At 40.0% G+C, this 21,341-nt stretch overlaps 1 long non-coding RNA gene across 2 annotated transcripts in view; it reads right to left on the bottom strand.

Annotated features, from left to right (window-relative positions):
- LOC135313986 (uncharacterized) overlaps positions 1 to 21,341 on the bottom strand; it is a 443,735-nt gene that overhangs the window by 146,773 nt on the left and 275,621 nt on the right. For both annotated transcript variants that reach the window (XR_010373508.1, XR_010373509.1), the window contains one exon: positions 4,404 to 4,553. This is a non-coding gene — a long non-coding RNA (uncharacterized LOC135313986). The remainder of the gene's footprint in view (positions 1 to 4,403; positions 4,554 to 21,341) is intronic.

The raw sequence follows: 21,341 nt of genomic DNA, 5'->3' as shown, positions 1-21,341 counted from the left end.
AAAACTTGGCTGTGGAAAATTGTGCCTAGCACTCAGCAGCGCAGGTAAACCCACGTGCCTGATCTGCACAGAGGCAGTAGTCGTGCCGCAGGGCAGAGACAAGGCAGGGGAAGGTCGTGCTGGCTTAGGTACAATCCAGTGAATACACATGAATTTGAGAGTCCCCACGTCATCTTAACTCCTCCTGCCTCCCTGGAGTCTTGCTTTGTCCCAGTGTTTGGAGAGCTGACCCTAACAGAAAAAGCGTGAGCTGAGGCTGTCACACGGATCAGCCACAGAGACAGAAATCCTTTTCTGGCAGATCTGAAAAAGGCTCCTGCTGCTCCTGCACAAAATGCCGTAATGAATGCAGGGCACAGCCCTCCTACCAGCCCACCAGCCTGTTCCTCCTGCTTCCTTGGAGCCCTTTATCAAACCCCCTGCTTGTCGTTCAGCACGCTTTCTCCCACACGCGCACCTTCCACTGCAAGATCAAGTTCAACGACCGTCGGGGTGTCTGTTTCCTCCTACCCCACCCCCCTCTGATCCTGAGGTGAAGTCATGCTTCAAATCAAGTTGATGACATTCTAATCACACTTATAGCAAGAGAGGATAAAGTTAAAGTCGATGTCAAATTTCTTTTAATTAAAGGAACAACGATGAACTACTTTTGCAAATCCAAAGATTTCCCGTCTATGGAGGAAAATACAAAGCACAGTGGTACGTTTCCATTTGCGCGCTTCTCTACTACCAGTTTGAGGTCCCCCAACCTTCCATCCCTTTCCCCATACACAATCAAACCAATTTCTGTCACATTTTAATTTATTCTCAGGTGGCAAGATTATGAATTAAGAGTCAGAATAAGGCACATTTCTAATAGCAGAAAAGTAGCCTCCAGAAAATAGGGCATTTATAACCGACAGATTCTCAGGTACAGTAGCATAAAAGGTGATGCTATAGTAATTTCAGAAATAATTCTTTCTATGAATTGGGTTTTAAAATTTCAAACTAAACCAAGATGTATGAGTCACACATTCACTTGCTCACAGTATCGAGACACTTGTTATCTGTCATCCTGAGTGCCTGATTCTGACAAATTGCAGAGAGAGAAAATATTAAGACTTTCTTTAATCAGATTTAAATTATATAGAAGTAACCCCACGTTACCTGGCTCCTTCCTTCTATTAATGTGGTTTCTATTATCCTTCCACGTTCTCAGGAGAACTGAACTTTCTATGAAGATTAATGCTACACTCACTTCATTGCACATTAATGTAGAAGGCATTATTACTCTGAGCTCCAGGAATTCCCGCTGGCAAATGATATTAAATCCATGCATTGTCTCTCCAGCTATCCTGACATGTTGGCTTTAGAACTTCTGTAAATTCAGCCATGGCTGATGGTAGAGCTTCACACTACAATTTTGACTGACTTACATGACCGATTTAAAAAAATATGTATATCTTGGAAGAAAGCACATACTGGTGCAACAACTGCAGTTGCTGCTTCCTCTGGCACCACAAAGGTTTCTATGGGAACGACAGAGAAGTTACCAAGTTCTACTTTGAAATAGCAATATTTTTTTAGATTTACAAAACCTTCATATCTTGACATATTAATTATATTGTTTAATGTAATGTATTCATCTGTAAAGATGTGCCTTTTGGAGCACTAATATTCTTATATTGTTAGAGATTTACCTCTACTTTCTTAAGAGAAATGTCCTTGAAACTGCTCTAAGCAGTATTAATAGGATAAGAAAAACATATTGATTATATATTCCCTATGTCTTCTAGCCCAAATAAGTAAAGAAACGTGGAGAAATCTGCATGTTCTGTGTTATCCTTGTTCTTCAGAATTAAGCAAATATAGTCTGTGCAGAGACTTAACAGGTCCTTTCCCGCTGCAGATTTACTTCAGTGCTTATCAAATTTAACTCCCCTTTCAACCCCTGCAAACCTTTGGTTTAGGATAGAAAAATACGTACCAGTTGTTAAGCTCTGAAAACTGTACAGAAGCTTTCCTTCTTGAGTGCATCCCTAACTGATACTGTAGTAATTACATACACAAATTGAAATTATATGTGCAAACTATTGTGCAGGGGTTAAGAGAACACTAAAGAAAGGAGTGTGCCCCTGAAGACTGCCCAGAAATCTTTAAAATCCTTGGAAAAAAGGACCTTCTTCAGAAGTCCATCACCCAGCAAAATGCCTGGCATGAAATCTGTCTCACTCGAGTTGAAGATACACCATTGATATTAAATCCCACAGCTCTGCGTATTCCCACCATAACACCTGAAGTAGCAAAGCTGGCAACTATGGAACAGACAAACAGAATTTTTTCCCTTCTTTGGCCAATCCACACAAGTTAGTGTCTCTGCAGTGCGAATCCCAAAACGAGATTCTCAAAAAGCTATCAGATTCCGATCCAGAAGAGATTTTTAATTGCATAAGGCTTTTCCTGCAACATTTGCAGTGGCAATACAAATTAGGTAGTGACTAAGTCCTGAAGAGCCCTCTTTTCCAAGAGCCTACATCAAACAACAGCATAAGCATACAATCAGTCGATGCTGAAGACCTTACCAAGCACTTTGCTTTGTATACAGAGAGATACCTGAGACGACAATACTTTGCCAGCCAAATTCGAAAAGACAAAGCCTAAAGCTTTTGGAAACCAACTGGACGTCACACAACGACTTGAAAGTAGCACAAAGGACTTGGGTGGTAGTTTGAAGCATCAGCATACGGTCATGTTCACACTTACACGGGAATGCTCCCAGTTCGGTGATCTCCCACTGAAATCCTCCCAGTTCAGCAGCGATCCTGAAGCCTGATACTAGAGCACTCGATCCAACCACCGCTGAAGTCAGAAGAAGTTTCCACTATCCCAAACGTTACTCTGTGTTCTCTGCAAGGTGCTGAGCAGCCCCAGCTCCTGCTGATTTTGATCAATGAAAATGCAGAGACTCGGCCATTCAAAGGAGGTGGGTTCGGAGCGGTTCAAATCAGATACCACAAAGCAGTAGGTCTCTTCAGTTAAACACAAACTAACGGCAGAAACCTTTTCACCCACGTTTTGTGCACATCGCTATTCAGACTGGAATCTCAGTTTATGTTCCCTGGGAATCAGAGCTCACCAAGTCCCCAGACTTTCCAGGGTTTCCAAACAACCTGTGTCGTGACTAACCCGCATGTATTCGAAGCGAGGAGCGGATATGGTAAGAGAAATTGCATTTATATTTCATTTGAAACTTAGAAAGCTTTAAAACTAGTTTTATGGCATGTAAGTTAGATGTTTTTCACCCTGATAAACTGTGTGTAATTTTTGTTCCCTTGTGTTGCCTTAACTTCCTAACATTGTTGTGTAGCAGAGCAAAATATAAATATAAACCTCTACAAAATACCTACTTATATTGTGCTACAGTAATGGATTTATTCAGTGATAAAGCACCAGTCTTTTGTAGAAGTGTCACACACAAATGTTAAAGCAGTTGCCGTTTCATGTTCAGCCACAAGTGCAACAAACTATATATACAATAACTGTTTAAAATATTTTTTTTTATTTCTTGGGAAAATCACTTAGGCTTTCAAAAATTGGCAAGCATGCTTTGGCCCTGGACCGGCACGGCCCCTTACAGAGGGAAGGTTTGCCGTATCTAGCTTAATGTTCAAACAGAATTGGTAACTAAAGTTTTCCAGCACTCGACACCAGACCCTACACCCATCAAATTTACTCATTCCATTGTTCAAAGTTTGCACAGATGTTATAAAGGGAACAACTCCCTTATGCTTTCCTAGTACTCCATTAACTTCTTTCCCCTTATTAATATTGTCTCCTTCTGAATGTTGTAAAGACAGACGCTACTCTTCTACCAAATTAAACTGATTTCTAATACACAGAATAGAATCACAGAATCATTAAGGCTGGAAAACACCTCCAAGATCATAAATTCCAACCACCAACCCCACACCCCCAGGCCTCCTAAACCTTGCCCCGAAGTGCCACGTCTACATGTTTTTGAACATATCAATACATCAGGACTAAGCCAGGAAGGAAAAGTTAAAGGCAAAAAATCTGGAATCTAAAGGTCCTCTTTATCCTGACATTTACTGTTTGGAGTCAGAAACGAGATTTGGGGTATTCACCATTTCTGTGTAACTTTAATATGGGTAGCAACTATTTAATGGTAGCAATTTTCTGTTCCCCTATTAGAGATTTGATTTAAAGTCATAGAGTCAAGGTTCCTTTCCTGGGGATCCCCAAGGGAACAGAGGCAGGTGGCAACATGCAAATGCAGGAAGGGGAATGAGGCTAATCAAAGCGATGCGACTGAGCACCGACACTTACCACACGTACTAGGAGCAATAACATTTTTGTTTGGATTTTATGTCACTGGAAACAGATATCATGAGGGCTTTACTTACCACATCCTTCCTCTTCAATAACATGCTTTTATCATCCTACTTATATGGCGGAGCTCCCTGTTACAGAACAGCAGAACCCTGAAGAGCTCTCTGCAGGTAAAGCAGCCGCATGCACCATCTTGAGTCAGTCTGCCAATCAGGAAAGCAGCCCTTTGGGAGGAAAACATCCTGTCAGTCACATCCTCATCACAATCATGTCCGCGCTCCTGAAAAGTCTTACTTCTTCCAAGTCATGCCGGCTTCAAGCTGCCTGTTTGATGGATACACTCAACTTGGAATAAAGAAATCTGACTTGTCAAAGCTGGGTTTGGATCCTAAAGGCTTCTCCCAGGTGTTTAGGATTCTAGACTAAACGTCAAATGAGAAGTGTGGCCTGTTTTAGTTCACTTTTGCAGTTTCAGTCAGTACAAATGTCATACAAAATAGCACTATGGAGCAAGCAGCTCCTTTTTTATTCTTGCTTCTCACAGCAGCTTAGACTTTTCACGCAAAACACAACAGACGACTTCATGCTGTTTCCCTTGAAATAATTTTTTAAAATTCTGTTTGACTTCTGAGAGGATGACCTGGAACTTACACACTTCATGTCATACCTCTGCACCGTGAAATAACATGGCTTTCCTTTATAGCCTTCTCCCTTTCTCCACTAACTCAAAAGACTAATAATGGCAACATTTCCACAAAGCATTCAGCAGCAAAACGTGGCCAGACTCACAGCTGTTTCTGTCTCTCTAGATACCTGTGAGATCCGTATAGAAAAGCACTCCCCTAGCGAGCACACACAGCCTAGATCCTGTACCCACATGCTGGCTGGGTTACGAGTGATGTCAGTGAAAATGGCAGATACAGGCAGTTTTGCATTTAGAAGGCTACAGCATCTTAAACTGAAACTGTGCTTTGGGCTTCTGAGAAATCCTTTTTCCATGATTAGAACCTAGTTCAGAGAGATACTGAATGATGAAGGTGTTTCCTCACATGTGAAAAACTCGTTTTCAATTAATTGGCTTTTCAAGTTACTAGACAAGACCGCATTCCTTAAAATGAGGCAATCGAACTATTACTTGTATCTCCACCTGTCAATATGATGCTGACTTGGCTTTCTATAACCATGAAGTGTTTACTGCCTGTTTGTCTTACCTCAGCAGTCGCAAACCCAAACAAATATGAATACATATTCTCAAAACGACAGCAGCATCTTCCAAGTACTTTGAAGCCACATATTTGATTTTAAATGTGGTTACTGGAATTCTTGATATTCCCATTTGCATCATTTTGCACAATTCGTGTCTATTGTGCAAGACTCTTCAGAAAGTACAGGTATAAAAACACACCATCTCTCCTTCTGTTATTTATAAAGGAAAGCTTAGCCACTGTAAATCCACTTGGAGAACCAGGTTCTGTAGATTCTAACACAGTCCTCTCATACTCCCCCTTGTTGATCTTTTCGCATGTTTACTTCGTTTTGATTTTTTAAGTGGAAAGAAAAAATCAGCTGTGTGAGATGTAGCTGAACTCGTCCGCAGTTAACTAACTTTGACCCCCCTGGGAGCTGCGGGCAGTAACTCACCCAACACAGCTGTGACACTTTGCTTTGGTGACTTCTTCGACCTCAGGGAAGAAACCACGGAACTCTCTCCTGCTCTTCAAACCCACATGGACCCAGGTGCCCATCGTGTCTGGAGAGAAGGACTGGAAATACTGTTTCTTTGCTGCATTTTTCATTCTTATCCAACTTTTAAATGCTTTTTATGCTGTCCTGATTGTGTTTTATCAGAGAACTGGACTTCTTGTGAAACACTTACACCAGGCAACTTGTTTCAGGGATCACACTGCTGTTGCCTCCAAATTCTGCCATTTCCCAAAAAGCTAATTGTACCTTACAGCCAAAACATAGCTACTCCCTTGTCTTTCTTGAATGACTTGCATATCAGAACCAATATTTTGTTAATAAAGGCTTGCATGCCTGGACAAGTCCCAGTACTCAGCTAATGCTAATTGCATCTGCAACTAACTAAGAGCGTGCCTCACGGCAGCTCAGATCACCAGACAGTCCTGACCTGTCACTCCAAAGCAACTTGTTTGTGTGACTGTGCTCTAATTACTGAGCTTTTCTGGTCAGGTGACCACATGACTTTATGATTTTTTAATCTATGGAGCACAGCCAGAGCCCAGATACTCCATCTTCTACAGCATTTAAAACCAATTTACAGTATGTCAAAAGAAATATTTTGCCAGGTCCTCCTCTGCCTACTAAAAATGCAAAAGAGGCATCAGCTGGCCCCAGTACATTCTTACCATGTACCTTAGAATTACAGAATCATTAAGGTTGGGAAAGACCTCTAGGATCATCAAGTCCAACCCCCAACCCAACACCCCCAGGCCTCCTAAACCATGTCCCCCAAGTGCCTGACTCTTCTTACAGAAGGGGCTAGCATGAATCTCCATAGAAGCTGCCTGTTCTAACGCTTTACCTGTTAAGAGGAGGACTCCTGAGAAGAACAACTTGCAGGACAACAGGCTAAATTAGTCTTTGTGAATTTCTACAAAATAAGCCCTTTTTAACAAGCCAAGACTATCCCTGTTCTCTGGATAAATAAACCATACCTCTTCACTACACTCAGTCTGTGAAGGTCCTCCCTGGATTTTATTCCTTTTTCTACCAGTTTCCTGTTGCACAGCTGAACTTTGTGAGTTTTCCTTAAAACCACCCCCGAATGGCTATTGATGTAACACGGCACACCTCTCCGTGAACTAACGGTGTATCGTTTCAGGACAAAAGGGAGTGGTCCTTTCATTCTGTTGTTTCGTAGGGAAGGGGCACGCACAGACTATTAGCGGTCTGATCGAAGCGCACCTATTGACTAAATTAAAAGGAAAACAAAAATGTCAGGTCTAGATTTTGGTACTGCAGGGAAGTAAATGCCAGCTTATATGCATAGCCTCTTTATGTCTCAAAAATAGCTTTCTCCTTCATAAGCAGTGCCATTGATTGATGCTATTCAGGCAAATGTCTAAGAACATTTTGTTCAGTAATTATTGTGGGCTTGAGCACACAGACTATAGAAGAAAAATCTATTTTAAACTCAAAACCCAGTGCGCCCTTCACTGCAGGCACTGCTGTGACTAACAGAGATGTCATGCTTATTATCTTTACCAGATGCAGAAGCTCAAAATGAACTATTGAGCTCATTAGGACACACAAAGCAAGGGATAGCATCCAACAGTCATAGCAACAAATTGCTGGGATCCAGGCAAACTAGCTAACTACAAATTGAAGTGGGAAAAAAAGAGTAAGTGTAAGACCTATAGTAATCACTCTCAGCAAACCCAGAAGTCAAACAAACAGCCTGATTGTTGATGTTGTTCGAATTCTCAAGAAGGAATATACCAAAATGCTAGTGCGGCGCAGTGACTAACAGATGAAAAAATGATTGTTATTAAAAATTACAAAAATACATGCAATAGGCAAGTACTACTGCCAGGGATCTGATTTAAATTCTTGCCGAGGAAAAACTTCATAGAGCTAGCAAACATATTTCTATAGAAACACTTCCACGTCAGTGATGATAGGTACCTCCTCCCCTCAAGCACGCCTGCTGCACTTCTGTGACTTGAGCAGAGTTCCAGCTCTTCTGCCCAAAAAGGATTAAGTAACATTGTTCTACAGTTTCTCTAGACCCACATAATTTCTTAGAGAGCAATCACGGGTAAAGAGAAGAAAGATTTGCTCTTTATTTTCACTTGCACAAAACTGTCCTCTTACCATTTTGCTGTCTGCACCTCAGTAGATCTTCTGTTCCACTATTTAAATTGTAGGTCGATGTTCAGTGGAATTACACAACATGTACATTAGAATTTAGGCACAGAGTTTTCTATCTGTTTTGCCTTACTTATAAATCCATTTATGTTTGCTTCTGCTATTCTTAGTTCTCTTTTTGAGCCTTGCACCTCACAGGGATTTTCTTGGGTTTACTGATGTAATGCCCTACTCTTGCAATCCTACAGCATTCTGAAGAAGAAACAGACCTACGTTTTGAATGAGGTTGGATTTCCGTCCCTCTACATTTCTCTCAAAATCCAAAAGTGATCGGTAGAAGTTACAAGTGTTATAATTCTCCAATTTCAGGCTTTTGGCTATACTTGAAGAACTAGAATTTGCTTTATCTAAATAATTTTTACACATTCTAATAAAAAATAACTTGACTGAGAGGGTGGTCGGTCACTGGAACAGGCTCCCCGGGGAAGTGGTCACAGCACCAAGCCTGTCACAGTTCTGGACGACACTTTTAGTCATATGGTTTAGTTTTAGGTAGTAGGGAGTTGGACTTGATGGTCCTTATAGGTGCCTCCCAACTCAAGACATTCTATGATTCCACTGTTCCCTGTTGAGGTCTCTTGATCACACAGGGGCTTCTACCTTATCACTGAGATCAAGGGTTTCATTCAGAAGTAGCCTAATGTCAAAACTCAGTGGATACAACCCAGCACATGCCTTGGAAAGTCTGGATAATTCTTCAAAGGATCAGTGGAGAAAGCTGGAGTTCAATAGGCCATTTACTGTGGTCTCAAACCCACGCTTAACTGCAATGAGAAAAGGCCAAGCAAAGTAAGGTCATGAACAACCAACATCTTCCATCTTGACACAGCCAAAGACATCATGAGAGGCTGTCAGGAGCAAGAATATGCTTCAGTGAATCAATGGATAAACTGGAAACTTTATTTCAGCATCTTTGTCAGACTATGAGACTGTTACCAGTTGTGGCTGGAACTCAAAAACACCTCGAGAAACTGAACGAAAGCCTGCTTACATTTTATGGGCACCGTCTCTTCATAAGGGTTCTGAGCAGACTGGAAAGCCTATTGGCATCGTCGCTATTCCTGAACAAACATACTATCACAGTAATTAAAGCCGTGATACATGTTAGTCAAACAGAAATACTGCAGTCTCTCACTCTGCACATGCCATATTTTTTCCCTCCTCTGTTATAATTAATTGTTACAGATGATGAATAAAAGCAACACTTCTGCATCTAATTAGGAAAACAATTTTTAACAAATAAATACGGCTGAGTGGATCACCCTGGTATTCCATAAGAGCCTACTTTGTCTTTGGACACATTTTCAGTGCCCATTCATTATCTTTAAAAACATCAGCTTCATTCATCCATAAAGATGAAATAACTGCTCATCAAAGTGCTAAGTTTCACATAGATTTCTTGTGAAATTTTAAGCTACTGAAGAAATAGAACCTTCAGTAGGGAAAAGCCTTCAGGTTAAGAGGTCTGCCAACAGATATGAAGGGTCATCTTCAATGCACAATCCAGTATCCAGTTTTGCAGAAGTTGTCAAATAATAGAGGCCGCATAAAGGAAAAAAATGTCATTAAAAAAATCCGGCTAGGTCTAAGTACAAAGAAAATGTTTCTTTCATCTGAGATTTTAAACCTTGGAGTTAGCTTCCTGAACACGCCAAGATTAAAGAAAGAACATTTTACAGGTAGGTATTCAGAATCTCCAAAAGAAGAGGGTAAAGACTAAAATCAATTCTTCATGGAACAGTTTTATTCTAAAGTATCCTACAATAATATAAAAGATGAACTGAGTATGTCTCATTTTTCATGAAAGTGTCTTAACAATAAAGCAGAGAAGCTCTTTATGAATTACCTCTCTTTGAAAAGACTTGAAAGACCAGCCTGAAAATTGTTGACATGAAGATGCCAGATGAAAAGAAAAATATCCAATCCATTTTATTGCACATTGGATATATTTTCATTGGGCTGGGCTATGCACCCTCATGAGCCACAATTCGAAGATGCCAGGATAAACAATTAAATGTTTTAAAGTCTTATTTAAGGGATATTACTAAGTGTTGACCACTACATCACTTGAAGTATAGAGCAAAATTTTAAAATTCCTAAGTGAAAGTTATAAAATTAGATATTCATTAAATTACGATCATTTACATTTTGACAGTCCATAATAGTTTTAAGATTGCTATGAAGACCTTTTGCATGCCTTTTTAGTCTGTGATGGCTAAATCCCTGTGGAATTATTAGGATTTGACAGCTCTACATAAAGTTGAAATAATGGGGTTTGGCATCTGAGAGCTGCTTAATCCTCTTCCATCAATACTGCTGCAATAATTGAAAATGTCAGGCTAAAATGACTGTAAGCCTCAGACATCTGTCACTTATAATTATAGCAAAAAGGGGTATGATTATTGCACTGTATGTGCCGTCACAGAACCACAATACTGAAAGCATAATTACTTCAGCATGTTCAATTCATTTCGATACAAAGCAAAAAAACCAACAAATAAATTGTCCACTCAGAGCTTTCAAGGAAGCCCTACTCAACTATCAGAATAAAATTACCTTCTTCTGCAGGACAGGAAAAACTGTGGTTTCTAATTCATCAGTGTCTTTGAAGAATGACATTGACACTGTCACCAAAACCAACAGTTGCATCAGATATATGTTAAGAAACAAACAATATCCGTTCAAAAATACATGTGTGGTCTCACATGCAGCCTCCTCACAGCAGCATGACGTGTGTGTGTGTATATATGCAGTTGCTACGCAAAACTGTATGCCATTGTTGATATTTGTCATTCTAATCAAGAATCTTCTTCTCATTCCCTTCTTTGAGATAATCTAGCATTACTAAATATCCTCTAGTAATTCCTAAACAACAAAAAAAATTAAAATAGATTATAAATGATTGCTTGTCATGGGTGTCATTGGATACTTTTAATTACTGCTGTTATTGCAAAGGTAATGGCTTGTGAAAATTCTTGCCAGAATGTGGGGTCAGCATTATGCAATGTTAAACAATTAAAAGTATTTCCGTTAATTATGGGTTCTGAGAGCGGGCGTTCAATCATTTAATAGAGCGTAGATAATCAGCATCTGATTTTTGCTCTCTTCCACTCTCTAAAACTTAAGCTGAGTTCAGTTCCAGTAGCATCAACACTAAAAATAATCATAATAATAACCACAACCACTTTACAGGCTGTGAACTCTAGGTGGAATAAACCTCCTCTCTGAGAAAGCATGTTCTTTTAAATTTCTTCTAAATTTCCTCGGTTCCCATGTTTTGGGCTCAGACCTTGTAATATTACACCCCAGGAACTCAATGTAAATATAATAAAAGACAAACGTATACTTTTCTCACGGTGGCTAACCTGCTATCTAATGAATTTCACTGATTAAACACAAACAAGTGAACTATTGATTGGATAATTGGTATAAGTGACAATTCTCAGCTGCTTTGCCTAATCCACTGTGCTGTGCTTTCATTCAAATGACCCTCTGATACCTAGGTAGGAGACCGCATCTTGGCTAGACGCTAAAATAAGCAGCAGACCAATGATCCCCCCAGGGAAGGGGTTGGCTCGGCCACGTTGGACACCTTCAAGAGTCGGCTGGACAGGGCGCTGGGCCATCTCGTCTAGACGGTGCTCTTCCCAGAAAGGTTGGACTAGATGATCCCTGAGGTCCCTTCCAGCCTGGGATTCTGGGATTCTGGGATCCCAGCAGCTGGGACCAACGAAATGGCTGAATGAATGCGCAGAATCACAGAAGGATTGACGCTGGAAGGGATGTCCGGCGGTCACCCGAGCCACCTTCCCGTTCAAGCAGGGCCACCCAGAGCCAGCTGCCCAGGACCAGGTCTAGATGGCTACTGAGTATTTCCGAGGACGGAGACTCCACGATCTCTTTGGGCAACCTGTTCCAGTGTTCAACCACCTGCATCCAAAGATCCTGGAACCGCACCTGTTGGCAATGTTCCAGTTAAACTTTCACTGAAACAAAAATTAATCTAATCAGGGAAGAAGCTTTGAGAAAAGGGCAGTTCAGAGGTCAGAGCAATTCTCAGAACACACAAGAAACTGGGGTTCAAGTGCCATTGTCTCCAGCCTACAAAACTCTAACACAGACCATCACTCCAAAAATGCCCGCAGGATTTCTTTTGTTGTGTATAAATATATGCATCACTAAGTCAAATATTTGGGGATGATAGAAAAAATTTTTGAGAGGTTGGGTTTTTTTTTTTAACAGTATTACAGCAGAGGAATTAAATTTGAAAAAAAAATGTTTAATTTATATAAAGTTTCTGTGTTTATATTTTTTAAGTAGACACATTCAATCCTCAGGTCAAAATGTAGGCAACCAGAAACCAGCACCAAACCTTTTTGTTTCCTACAGGACAGAAAGACAGATTTCATATATGAATTATTAATCACCCTCTTTAAATTATACCTAACCATAAATCTTCATTATAGTCCTTTAGGCTATGTCTAAATTGCATGAATTAGGGGCATTTAAATTCATGGCAAGACCTGGGTACTTTCAAGAGCCTCTTCCCTTCCATATCTTGGTTTACAGGGTGGAAGACACGATACCTACTGGGCAAGTTCCACAGTTTGGATAACTGAAGCACCAGGACTGCAGAACACACCTCTGAGAACATCTGAACTACAAGTGCGCTTACTTCGAAGTGAGAGCAACTCACAGCTTGCTTTCTCAAGTAAAAAGGGAAAATGTTGGGTGCTTATTTCTCTCAAATAAATTAGTTAGCTTTGTACTGGAAATCAAGTGACAGTTTTATATAATGTGAAACACCACCACATATATCTCTGTAGAACTATATTTGCGAGTCCTTGGGCACCTGAGCTTTGAAGCAGTGCTTAATGGCTGGTTTGGCTTTGATTCACCTTTAACTAAATTTACAGAGCTGTAACCACCATTGCCACCAGAGTCAAACCAAAAAACCCAGGAAAGATGTATGAAATAACCAGACCCAAAGCTTCTGGAGTAACGGGTCATGCTAGTGCTGTCTATCAAAATGATTGTCACAAATGCATCTGGCCCATCATCCACCATGCCACATATTCAGGCTTCCTAATAACAACTTGCAGTTTTCATCTGGGATTTAGTCCAAGTCCTATTGTTCTAGGTGAAATGATCCTGCAGAATCTTACAGCTGTTGTTAGGAAGAACATACTATTCTTTGATCCTGATATGATTCACAACTAGACGACCCTTCATACAAACTTCGATACGTGATTAACCAACAACATTTTTTTCCAGCTCAAAAAGGACATATTTAAATACCCCCAGGGCTGGTGACTCCCCCACTTCTCTGGGCAGCCTGTGCCAGGGCCTGACCGCTCTGGCAGTAAAAAACTTTTTCCCTCACACCCAACCTAAACCTCCCCTGACGCAGCCTGAGGCCGTTCCCTCTCGTCCTGTCACTGGTGACCTGGGAGCAGAGACCAGCCCCCCCCTCACTCCAGCCCCTCTCAGGCAGCTGCAGAGAGCGAGAAGGGCTCCCCTCAGCCCCCTCTTCTCCAGGCTAAACCCCCCCAGCCCCCTCAGCCGCCCCCCAGCACACTTGTGCTCCAGACCCTGCCCCAGCCCCGCTGCCCTTCTCTGGACACGCTCCAGCCCCTCCAGGCCCTTCTTGTCCCGAGGGGCCCAAACCTGAGCCCAGCACTCGAGGTGGGGCCTCCCCAGGGCCGAGCACAGGGGCCCCATCCCTGCCCGGCCCCTGCTGGCCACACCAGCGCTGAATTCCTATATTCCTGTATCACGTTATAGACAAACAGTGGGCAAAGGAAAGCAAGGATTTATCTGACCTTACCTTGACAGTACTTTTGCCAGTACTTTCTAAAATTTTCAGAATGGGAAGAAGAGACATTGAGGACGAGAAATGCTGATCATACAGGACAGTTTTTCCCATTTAAGAAATGTGTTATAATATTCTGATGAAGTTGGAATTTGGTGATTATATAACTTAAGGAAAAAATAAATACATTAAGCAGTAGCATTTCTCAGCTTTAGAACAGCCCAAGGAAAATTTTTGGCATCAATATGGCTTTTTGTCATTTGCCTTTTGGGGTCATTCCACAAACAGCTGGTTAGCATAAGAGCTTAATGAATTTTGGATTAATGTATAAAAATCAATGCAAATAACTGATTGAATGTGATGTTTTTCTTCTCACACCATATTACTCACTGTTTCCTAGTCTGCTTAGAAAAAAAACAGTTCCTGTATGTATGAAGTGTCATAATTTTTAGGTTTGGATTATGTATCTGAGATATATATATATATATCCATAGTTAAGTGTTAATCATTATATGTTACTCACTATCATAACTTAGATGTTTTTATGACTCTGAAAAATCCATTTAATACCCACTAACATGCAAAGAACGTGCAGCCTGTGGGACAGCACAAACTTGTAACGACTTGGTAGTGTGTCCACTCCAAATACATTCTTATATAAATGCCAGTGTTTGAGCCCCGTTTCAAAGGCTGGAGCACAAAAACACTGACTCGGGTGTCTCTGCATAAAACTGCACCGTGTCATTTGCCTGCACTCAAAATAATGTCAGGGTCATGTAGTTTTTCATCAAAAACAACCTGAAGAGAGAATGTTTTAGCCATTGATCCACCATTCTCTCAAAACTCCTCAGAGCCACTGTTCACGTTTCTGTTTTAAACTCAAAATTGGGGTTGTGTTGGTTAAAATTAATCTGTCTCTTCTAAGACTGGGTGGTCTTGTATGCCTCCTCTGGCAGTCCATTTGCACTGAAACACAAACACTGCGTTAACGTTTTTAATGTCTCCAAACTGATGAACGTTACCAAAACAACATGAAAACATCTGTGTTTTCAGGGCACATGGATGTTGTTTTATGCTGAAGGGAGAAAACAACAATCTTTATATAATATCTGTGTTGGCTTCTATTCCTCTGTGATGGTGACAACGCTCAATTTCCACCCTCTCCCCTCTCACGAGTGAACTTTGCTGGTTTATGACTTCAAAGCCCTTCTCTTTAACTTTCTCTTCTCTTCTCCTTTCTCACCAGACTTCAAGTCCTTCTTTTCCCCTTTTCCACATTCATCCACACCATCCCTTCCTTATGACATCACTCCCGATTGCAGTTTTCCCAAATTCTACCTTCACCCTCATCTTCTGTCCCTGAAGCTTTTCTGAGCTTTGCTGCTAACAAAATATTCACTTTAACCCATGAGATGATGGTTACAAAAACCACATCATCACGGTAACGGTGATGTCATTAATACTACTATAACACTTCTTCAAAACATCAGCAATGGCCTTCTCGTAATGTATTACACATTAAAGACAGTATCAAAAATCTATTTTATAAGAAAGGAAATAAATTGATATATTTTTCACTGTTGATTTTTCCAAAGAAGCTTTTAGTTTGTTTTTTTGCTTGTTTAAATAGTTCATCACTTCTGTTCTGTTCCAATACAAATCTTTATCTTAACCTGCTTGTTATAACAAGCTATAACTACAGAACATTTTCAAATTAATTAAAGCTGTATTGTCTTGAGGCTTCAAAAGCCAGTGCAGCGTTTGATGTGTACATGAGGGAACAACAAGAGGGAGGAGGGAGTTTACATTACGACAGGTTACTTGGCTGTAAATTATTATTGGGATGATTTGGCAGTAAAAATGAAAAGTAAAAATAAGAATGGAATTGTGAAATGAGTCCCTTGACCATCCCCACAAATTATTTCATATAAATAGTAGCTGCTCCTCTTAGAGGAAGGAACGATGACTCATGCAGCCATGTTCTGGTAGTAATGAGCGAGCTGAGTTACCAAAAAGAAATTTTATAGGCGGCAACCTGAATCAGGCACTCTGTTTTAATAAATTCAGTTTTAATGAGAAAGAGCATCTGACTTTATATATGAGATATATATATGAAAGATGTTAACTCTACTCAAGATTATACTTATTGCTATGATATTGCCGACCATTAAAAAAGAAAATGTTCACTGTTATATACAATATTGGAAAGGGAAGTCAGGAAAGCATTAGACTAATCTTTCAGCATCAAGCATATGCTCCAGGATAGAGCTGTGAGTGACTTTAAAATAATTACAGAATGCACAGCAGGCAGCATTAACTGCAATCAACAGGTGTTTTTCACTGACTTCAATGACACTGGAACGCAACCTTCTCAAAACTCATTGTCAGAATTCTGGCCTGATAACCTGATCTAACCAACAGTAGAGTCACGTATTTAATAAGTACCCTAACATTTGTACTTTTATTCGAGTGTGGTGTTGCTGGACCATCGACACATTCAGAGGAAAGCACTGGTAACTTCTCTCTTCAGCTGGTTTCTGCTACAGACTGTTTGTACAAGATCAGTTCAACTCGAGCAGACACTGCCCTGCCCCAGATGATCTTACTGTCCTTACCACTTCGTCCGAAATTCCACACTGAACTTTCCCTCCTACCTGAGACGCCTCAGTCTATCTTGACCCATTGGACTGTGAAGCCATATCTGTCTATTGATGACATTTCTGTTCTTTTCAACTGACACTCCTCAGCATTTGTGTTGCTCCCTTCCTTTATGGTGTTTGAAGTTCATGGTGTTGAAGGATTATGTCTATCTTGTTCAGTCTGGTTGCATTATGGTAGAAAAATTGCTTAACAGATCACATTAGTCCTTCTGTTAGCTTTGCTGAATCAGGATGATTTTAGTTAGTACTTTTAACCTTGTTGCTTTACGTTGTTTTCATATTCCTCCTTCCTCGGAGCTAAAAGCTTGTGTTATTTTTGGTTATTTGGTAAATAAATGTGGTTTTATTATCTTTTTTTGTTTGTTCTACAGTACAAATGTGAGGGGTTTGCACAAACTAGCCATACATTCCAATTTCTGTTTGGAATTAGTGTTGTTCTTAAACAATTATGGTTGTAATAGAAGCATTAAAAAACTTTTTATCTGACAAAAAAAATAAAAATCCTTTCATTAGTTGTCTCTCTATTCTTCCCATGCATTCGGGTATGAAGGCTGAGGCACTGGCAGTCTACCAGACTTCTCAATGGATAATTGCCTCTAAATGATGAACTAGAGCTATTTTTACTTCTGTATTTTTGTATGCTCCACTAGCTTCCTTTTTGTATTGGTATGAGGAAGTCATTTATTGCATTGTTATGGGATGGTCAGCTTCTTTATTTCTCTCTCTCTTTATATATGTCCCTCTCTCTAGATATATATATCTTTACTGATTAAAGTAATTCACCAAACTCCCCTTGCTACCAAAACCAGGAAACCCCCAATACACTATTCTTTGATCATGAAATTGGAAGTTAAACATTTGACGGGAAATCAAGGGTGTTGTAACACCAAGCCTTTAGTGTTGTCTGTCAAAATAAGAAGGGAATAACAATAACAGTCTCTTGGATTTTCCTCAGTAATTCCAGAGCATCTAAGCTAACGCTTCCATATCCTAAATTTTGTCCTACCTATGTCCTAAAGCTAGAGCAATACACTGATAAAGCAGCCTACGTTTCACTCTCAGTCACAAGTGAAATGTTATGCCCTAAAACTGTTTAACAAGCTGTTTGTCTGTTCATCTGCCGTACAAGCAACTCCAGCTTTATTTCCATATTCCTCCTCATGTTTGCAAGGATTTCCCTTTAAATACCATAAAGATACGTTTCATCCCTCTTTAAATCCTCTATGAAAACCCTGCCTTTCTGGGAAGTCTACAAACCCCTTGATGCTGATATGCCAGGAAGTAATCTATCTTCCCAACCAGCATTACTTACTGGGTTTCATTACTCTTCTGTTTGTCATACCCATCCACTGTCTTATGTCTTAGCCTTAATTCCTAAGCACCTTGGGCAAGGATCGTTTATTAACTCTGTTTGCACAACATCAAGTGCAACAGGGTTATGATTTATGCCAGAGCTGACAAATTAAATAAATAGCCTGTCTTTCCCCTGAGAGTCTCAAATGCTGGTTTTCAGAACATTTGTAAAACAACTACAGGAACTGAATAAAGTGAACTGAATGGCAAGTGCAAAAAATACATCGTATGGACATTTCTCTCAACCTCAGGAATGCATGCTTTTCAACTTTGCCGATTCCCTAAATATCTTTGTTTCAAGAAGTCTTTCAACATTTTTCTTTCCCCAAAAACAAAACCCTGCACAAAGTGAACGTGAGTTTAGGTGCAGGAGTAGAACACTAGAAACTATGGATTTAAAGAGACGGGTATCTATCAATTTTAAGACACACAAGCAATGTCTGTTCATTACTCTCTGGTTCTCTGGCATGCACTTGATCAAACGGTAAAGATTCCCTTTAATCAGAAATGAAGTAAAGACATCTGAAAGCCACATACATGCACACAGATTGGGTTTTTACATTCCTAAATATCCCCAAAGGGGGTTATCTTTCAGGGTTCACATGAAGTATCTTTTTCATAAGGAGCTACATGGTTGTGTGCATGCAAAGCAGGTATGCTCGAGCATTCCACTTTTCTGAATGTGTATTATTCCTTCTGACTCTTGAGAATAATATAAAAGAGGCTTTTTAGAAATGGTTTTGATGAAACTGATGAAAATCTGTTGCACTCTGTTCACTGATATGAGTCAAGCAGATTCAGTCAGAAGCATTTCCCTTCTATTCTGTCACTAGAAGGCTTTGAAATCAACCCACTTAACATTTAAAAGTTTCAGCTTCCTTGATTTGGAAAACATATATATATAAGCCCTTGACACTATTTCATGACAGGTGACAGAGAAAAGATAGTGTCCTTTTAATCTTTTGCTCCAATCCAGCTTAACTAGTGAAAAGCTCCTACTGAAGAATTATGAATGATGGTTTTAAAAGAAAGGGGGAATAAAGAGGAAAAAGAGAAAATCAAATGAACTGTCACAGCAACAGAGAGACTAACTGAATCTCGCCCATCCTAATTATCACACTAGGGCAAATCCTAGATTTTGAGTGACTTAGTGCAGAAGACAGGTCAAACTGGACTTGAAAAACTATCATATTAGCATTAATCTATCATAGACCTCACAGTGAATTGGCATATGTTCCCACATACCCTGTCAGTCAGTAACAGAATTCAAAGGCCTCATTTTTGTCCTTCTGAAAGATGGTTTTTCAAGATGAAAGTTTTTTTTCAACTCAGTGACCAATATAAGCTTTTTATTCATGCAAGTAGACCTGCCGGTCTAAGCGTTCATAAAAGGGGAAAATAATAAGTCTTCGATTACGTACTTTAAAGCACGTGTAACTTGACAAATATACTTGATATTTACTACAATACCTCACAGAACACAGCATGCTTGTTTCAGAAAAGTAGTGAAGTGGCGCTGATAGCCAAGGGTCACAGCTCTCACGTGTGCTAAGAGAAAGCTTTTAGAAGATTCAAATGTTCCCAAAAGGTTTATCTTCAGTAAATATGGAAACAGACTGCGTGCTCCTAAAATTCAAGCCTGCACACTGCATTGGTAAGAAACCCAACTGTGGTTGCAAAAGGATGCAAAAGAAAGGATGTTCAACACCACGTATATGACAAGTTGTTATTATTTCAGAACAGATGCAGTTAGCCTGATCTGTAATCAAATTTGAATTGTATGTGCAAATTCTGACCTCAGTCAAACCACAGAAAGAATGAAGAAATAAGCAATCTGTTCCTATAAACTGTTGAATTTTCTGAAAATCTGACCGCGGGGAGATAGACTCCCTTGGATGGTCTTTACAAAACTGAAACCATGGCCAGCCACATTACTTTTCATCATGCAATCAAATATAAATAAATACAGTTTTCCCCTCTCAGACTGACCATTCTTGGGCACTTGGGCTAGTGGAACTGAAGAGCACATTATTAACAAAGGACAAAGCAAATGCAGAGCACTAAGACTGTAATATTACATTTCCTCAGGAAGATGGAATTGTAAAAGATGGGGAATGGCAGAAAGAACAATAGAATCCCTTAGAAACAGGATTCCTTTCCCAACTGGCTAGAAATCCAGTTGATACAAATCAGCTGGAAAGAGATTATTACAACCTACATTTTAAAATTCTAGTTAAATTTTATTTAAGGCCATTTTCAGAACAAGTTATCTGCACAGGTAGACACACCAGGGGAAAAAAAAAAGATAATTAATTCCAACATGCATGAAAAACATGCTTCAAAACTATGTGTCAGCAGAAAAGCATTGTTACGTGGATGAAGGAAAAGCACAAAGAAAGGATTTTTCATATCAAAGGCAGCGCTTGACAAGAGACGGGGCATCAGCTTCCTGAAAGAGAGAAAACTTCTCAATGCAGTCTGACATGAACACCCTGGGAAAGAAAAAGAACCAAGTCAAAAGTACTGACACGACGATGGCTGACATTCTTTAACCTTTGTTACCCGTGTTCCCTACAACTTTGAGGTAGAGCTTTGCACAAAAGAGAAATTCTGGGGATTTAAGAATAAATCTGTCCTACTCTGCTCTTTTTTAAAATGGCAGGCCTTATTCAACCTATGCTTATTTTTCTGTTTTTACTTCTGGAATAGCAGCTAATGATTTATCTTGACAGATGCAAAAGATTGCTGAGGGGGAAGGTCCTGCTGGCCTATGGCAAATGAAAATGACTACAGAGAGATCTAGACTTCAAGATGTCACAGCAGTTGGCATACACGCTCGCAGAGAGGAGGCCCACTGGCTGTGGAACACCAGATATACCATGCAATATTATGAGTGCCATGATATAAGCATATGTTGTACTTCTCAGGCAAATTACCCATAATCATACCTCACAGATATCTATGTATATAATTTATTCTCATATGCTTGTCATTCAACAGAAGCAGTTACTCTCCTGTCTAGACATGTGAATCATTGTCATAGTCGGTAGTCAAATTACCATCCTTGGGCCAGAGTTACTTTACTGTAGGATCACAACTATTACGTGATGAAGTAGCAACGGCATTTTGCAATCACTTTGTGTTGATTTCTCACTCGCTGCTCATCTCTGCGCAGTCAGATGTCTTGAGTCATTTTGTAATCATAGGCTATCCAACCACTTTAAAATGTTATCCCAGTCACAAGAAATTATGTGCTATTACAGCCAATGGACACCAATACAGCACAGCTGGGACAG

The sequence above is a fragment of the Phalacrocorax carbo genome, chromosome 6 (genome assembly GCF_963921805.1).
Source record: "Phalacrocorax carbo chromosome 6, bPhaCar2.1, whole genome shotgun sequence".
Classification (NCBI taxonomy): domain Eukaryota; kingdom Metazoa; phylum Chordata; class Aves; order Suliformes; family Phalacrocoracidae; genus Phalacrocorax; species Phalacrocorax carbo.
The sequence above is the reverse complement of the archived record's forward strand: the minus strand, read 5'-3'. Positions and strand labels throughout refer to the sequence as shown.